The sequence below is a fragment of the Ursus maritimus genome, unplaced genomic scaffold, assembly GCF_017311325.1.
Source record: "Ursus maritimus isolate PB19 unplaced genomic scaffold, ASM1731132v1 scaffold_21, whole genome shotgun sequence".
Lineage (NCBI taxonomy): Eukaryota > Metazoa > Chordata > Mammalia > Carnivora > Ursidae > Ursus > Ursus maritimus.
Window position 1 is genome coordinate 11869681 of NW_024424564.1, and position 6148 is coordinate 11875828.

Here is a 6148-nt window from a genome sequence, read left to right on the forward strand (position 1 = left end):
CAATTTAGTATAAAATAAAAAGTTCTTAACTATTGCCTTAGGAACTTTCTTACCACTTTCAAGTCATATTTTTACTGTGATCGGTAGATAACCAAAATAAATCAGTTGACTAACTGAAAAGGTAAGCTGATCGACCAAGTGTTCCAGCCACAACATGGGGGATTTAAATGACATTCTGAGTCCTGGGATTTATAAGCAAGCATTCCTTCAGAGGTCACGGCAATATTGGGAGAGGAACCTGGACAGGGAACAAACAGCCTCTACCTCCCACTTGCACCCTTGCTTCAACCATTCTCATTTATTTAATGTAGTTTTGTTTGGGAAAAAGAAATAGCTTTTTTTTTTTTTTTTTTTTTTTTTTTAGTGTGAAAAAAATCACTGATTCATAGGGAAGCAAACAGTTCATCAGACTGGTTTTTCCCTCTTATTTCATATAATTAGATATTCTCTTTTATTATTATTATTTACATTTAAAACATTTTTTTAAATTCACATATAATGTATTATTTGCTTCAGGAAGTAGATATTCTCTTACAGTGAAAATAATTAATTGCTATTTGGTATTGCCTTCTTGATAATGAGAGCTGATGTATATCGTCACACTTACCTTGGAATGTTTAGCTGAGTTTTAAGAGTAAAGCAATCTTTTAGCTGGTTGATTTTTTTTCTTAACTCATAAAAACCACTTTCAATCCACATCGCAGATTTGTAAATTCACCCTGATGTTTGAATCCCAACCACTTACACAGTGTTGTATAGCTAAAAGAGCAAGAGTTTAGGAGTCGGATTAAACTGGGCTTGAAATTATCTTAGTATTTCCTATGTGTGATCCTAGGTAAGTCATTTCTTTAATTTCTTATCTGCAAAATGGGGATAATGTACCTACTTCATAAGATTATTATGAAAATTATAGAAACAAATTATGTAAAAGTACCCTGCACATAGCAGTTACCAAATAAATGTTAGTTTCTTTCCCTCGAATAGTATATTCAAAACTTTTTAAAAGGACTTGTCATCACCCTTTTTCTAATTTCAACTTTCTCATGTTGAAAAAAGTTGGTATTCTATTTATTATTTAATAAAGTTAAAAAAATTTAAAAAATAAAGTTAAAATTTTTCTTATATTTTTCTTTCTATATAGGCCTAATTGAAAGTTATCTTAAATCAGTAAGTGGTTAAATGTCTTTCTAAAAACATAATTCAAAGAGATTAATTAATAGATGATTTATATCTCAAAGAATATACATTGCTTATCTTGATTTACACGTGACTTTTTGAAACTAGCATAAATCTAATGAGTGGGCATAATGCCCTATAAACAGATGGATGTGAATGCTCAGGTGCCAAAACTCCAGCCTGGCTACAGTTCATGTAGAACGTTAAAATGGTGACAATTCTTGTAATTGGTCATCTGTTCCTAGTAATAACTAAGTCTATCAGAAATAGAAAACAAATTCTGAAAACACAGAATGTTCATTCAACCTTGAACAGGAATTTATAAATATTTCATATTCAAATATTTTTTTAATATTTTAAGCTCTATCAATGCACATCTGATATAGATAATCTTCTTTTTATGGTTGTAGCTGAAAAAATACCAACATAAGGGGTGCCTGGTTGGCTCAGACAGTAGAGCATGTGGCATTTGATCTTGAGGTCATGAGTTTGAACCCCATGTTGGGTGTAGAGATTTCTTAAAAAAATATATCAACCTAAGTTGTTGGCTTATAAACAGTTTGGCTTTTCTAGTTTCTCCTTTCTAGTTCAAATTTAGCAGAGTAATTCTTAAAATCAATAGGCAGAGGTCCCTAAATTATGTAGTAATTATATTTGCAAAGATATAACAATGAGGATGTTCATTTTAATGGTATTTACAATAGAGGAAAACTGAAAATACTTAAATGATTAACAACAGAAGACTGATTTAATAAATTGCTCTATCTATACAATGGCTAAATTATGCTATATCCAAACTACACTAACAGCCACTAATATTATGTGGTAGAAAATATTTAAATGGAAAATGATCATCACCCTTTACCATGAAAATGTATAACACAAATAATTATACAAATTAATATTTCAATCAATGAAAAACTAAATAGATTTGGGAGCTCTTTATTCTACTTTATTCTATATTCAGAATCTATTTCTCATCACCTCCTCTACTATTACTCTGGTCCGTTAATCTGGACTATTGCTATAGCATCCTGACTGGCCTCCCTGTTTCTGCTTCTTGCCCCACTCAGTCAGACCTTAACAAAATAAATTATGTCCCCGCTCTGCTCCAAATCCTCCAATGGCTTGTTATCTCAGAGTAAAAGTCAAAATTACCAAAGTAACTTACAAAGACTATGTCATTGAAACCTGTACCTTTCTCCACAAGACTCTCTACCCTCACCTCATGACCTCCCTTAGCTTGTTGCTTATTGCACTACCACTTGCTCACTCCTTCCCAGGCTTACTGGTCTTCTTGCTGGACCTTGAATACTCTAGGACTTGGCATTTACAGTTTTCTGTTGCCTGCAATGATCTTCCACCAGATCATTAATGGCTCATATTCTTTCTTTCTCCAGGTTTCCATTTAGTCAACTTTTCAGAGAGGACTTCCTTTCATCCTATTTATTATTTCAACCCTTCCCCTATACACACACACACCCCTACCCTGAACTCCCTATATTCCTTCTCAGCTTTCTCTTTCTTCCTAGTACTTAACCACATCTAACGTAACAAAATTTTGCTTATGTATTAGTGGCTATTGCCTGCCTCACTCTCTCTAGAGTTGATTCCATGAAGCAGCTTTGCTGCCTGAGTTTTGCTAACTGAGGTATCTTCACCTGGCACATAGTAGATTGCTAGAGAGAGGGTAATATGAGAAGACATTTCATTCACTGATCCAGTTTCTCAAGGCCAAGAGTAAGTTGTAAAATTCAAGAGAGTGATCTAGGAGGGTTGAAACTTAAGTTTTGTATTTATATAGCCATTATTATCATCATTTTTTTTTTACAAAGAACTGTCACAATGAGAATTTATCTGTTTATCAGTTTCGTCCACTAATCAGGTGGCCAACCTAAAAATCCAAACCAGAAGTCTAAAAAAAAATCAAGTTAGTTTGGCTTTCTTAACTGTTGTAAAGTTTTTAAGAAGAGAAGGGCTATTAAATCTGTTGTTATAGATTAAGTTGAAAGGTTCTTGGTCAAATTCCAGTTTCCACATTATAAGAATATGTAAACTACAAAAGCTTGATTAAGCACATTGCAATTTACCTGCTGTACTTTTTAGGTTCTACAGTTGGAAGCTTGTCTGACAAATGTGAAATGTGTGTGGCTTTTTTCCCTCTAGTTATTTGTCTAGTGATTATTAATAATCAGGCCAATGAAGGAGTTATTTGGCATAACACTAGGGTTCCTATGATAAAGCATAACTTTTTATTAATGAGGTCAACAGAATATTCTACTGAAACTATGATAATTCATAGCTGATACCATTAACTTACAGAAAATAAGGCCTAGGACCGCTTAATAAAATTTCATCCTCTTATTTAATCTGAAAAATAACATTTTTCTTCTCAGAAAGTCTGAACTTATATCTGCTTAGAAAAACAACAAAAATTATGATTTAGCTAATACTGATTTCTGAATTTTTAACATAGCTATACATTTTAATTTGGACTATGGGAAAATAGGCTAATGACAACTCTTACAGTTATATCATCAAATAACTTCCCAAATAAAACCTTAACAAGTGTAAGTATTCTTAAGAGTTCTTGCAGAAGACAAGATTAGAAGTTGTGTTTGTTGCAGTAGACTTCTAGAATTTTCATTAATATATCCTGTACTTAATCAGAGGGCCAGTTTCATGGGCATGCAACCTGTGTAGGAGTATAGGCCTCTATGTTTGGTTGTATAATCAGGCTAACTAAATACCTGATACCCTTTTTAAAGTAAGGATTGTTTGGCTTTAAGAAGATCATATATAGAACAAGTAAATTTCTTTGGAGAATGTGAGTAGGTAGAAGAAAGGCAGACTGAGGAGAAATATGGCAGCAAAAATTTCTGGGAAACTGGAAGTCAGTATGAATTGCTCAATCTGTCTCCACTACCTACGGTTCTAAACTTAAAATTTCACATGAACCTTCAGCTCTGCCCAAAGCTAATGGGTCAATGTTGTCTTTGGTCAGGAAAAACTGAAGGAGCATAGTGACTATAGATCACATTATTCTGCATTAGGTTAATTGGCTAATAATCCTCCTTCAACTTCCTATAATATTTCTAGTTAAAGTAGTTGGGTCCCTAGGCCTTGATAACTTGTGTAGTACCTGATTTCTCCAAGATGGGGTTTATCTTCTTCCATACCCAATCTATGATAGAATTGGAGTGCTCCTGCAGGAAAGAAAGTACTTATCAGTGATGAGTACCTAAAGTGATTAAAGGGTAGGAGTCAAAGATTAACTTGTTTTTCTAAGGACATCTTAGACACAACAGTTTCTGACATAGGAACTAGCATCAGTAGCTAAGGGCATGTGTAATTGGGTAGAACCAGAGAATGCGTTACCTTAGTTACTCAAAGATTAAGTCTTTCAGACAGCAGAGTTCTCGTGGCTGCTTTTAAAATACAATGCTCCTATTTTAATAGCCAGAATGTTTCTACTGCTATATTTAACATTTATGCAGATTAGGGGAGAAAAATAGAATGCTGCCCTTTCATTTGCTTATCTTTTTGAATCTTTAGACTGTTGATATAAGAGCAAAAACAGGGTGCCTGGCTGGCTTAGTCCATAGAGCATGATCTCAGAATCATGGATTTGAGCCCCACGTTGGGTTTAGAAATTACTTAAAAAAGATAAAAAAAAAAAAAAGAAAAAACATTTTGGTATTAATGTAAAATGAAAACATTTTGGGGCTAAACTCAATACTCTTCGTGACCAACTTTTTGTATCTAAAAGCTGATGATTACCAGTTTGGCTACACAATTTTTCAGGTAATAAAACCCCAAATGCAACAGAGGAAGGAAAAATGGTGGAAAGCTTGACTTCTCTCCTTTCCTAGCTAAGGGAGGCATACTATATAAACACATTTCAAACTCAGAGTACAGTATAACTTTGTACACTATAGTATGTACGTACACACACACACAATACCCACACTTCACTTCTGACACTTCTAGTCATTAAGTGTGTGGGTTTTTTCCTCCACATGAAGCAATTCTCCAATTCTCTGTGGACAGCAGTGGGTGTCCTACAATTCAATTCAATTCTGACAATATCGACAACAGCATCGGATTCCATGGTTTAAAGCCTCAGTCCCACAAAAGTGCTCCCACTTCATATGCCAATCCCAAGCCCAGGTGGTTACCTATGCTTTGAACAACTCACTATAAATTGGAGGTTCCCACAGTCCCTTACTCGGGTTCAATTAATTTGCTAGAGTGGCTCACAGAACTCAGGCAAACAGTTTACTTAATAGATCACCAGTTTATTTTAAAAGATATACAACTCAGGAAGAGCCAGATGGAAGAGATGCCTAGAACAAAGTATGGGGTGGGGCGTGCACCACCCTCCCAGCACTCCCATATATTTACCAACCTGAAAGCCCTCTGAACCCCATTGTTTTGAGTTTTTGTGGAGGCGTCATTACAGTAGACACAATTGATTAAATCATTGGTCATTGGTAATTGAGCCAAGCTCTAGCCCCTCCCCTCTCCCTGGAGGTTAGGGGTGGGGGCAGTGCTGAAAGGTCTAGTCACGGTTCGCCGGGCAGCCAGCCCCCATCCTTAGGGGCTTTCCAAAAGTCACCTCATAAACAGAGTCTCAGGTGTGGTTTACAGGGCATTGTTATGAATAACAAGACATCTTTATCTTTCTTACCACTTAGGAAACGCCAAGGGTTTTAGGAACTCTGCCAGGAATGGGGATGGAAACCAAATAAAGACTATTAAAAATCACAATATTTCAGTGGTATAATATTGAGTTATACAAGTTATACTTGCATCAATCAAACAAAAAGTGCCAGTGAAACAGTTTCTTTGTGAAAAATCATTATGTTGACAGATAAGAACTGGATCTTTGTCCTTGGAAAATGTATAGTCTGTTTTTGGGAGCTAAAACAGACAGAAGACAGCATCTACTAAGTAAGTGTTAAATAAATGC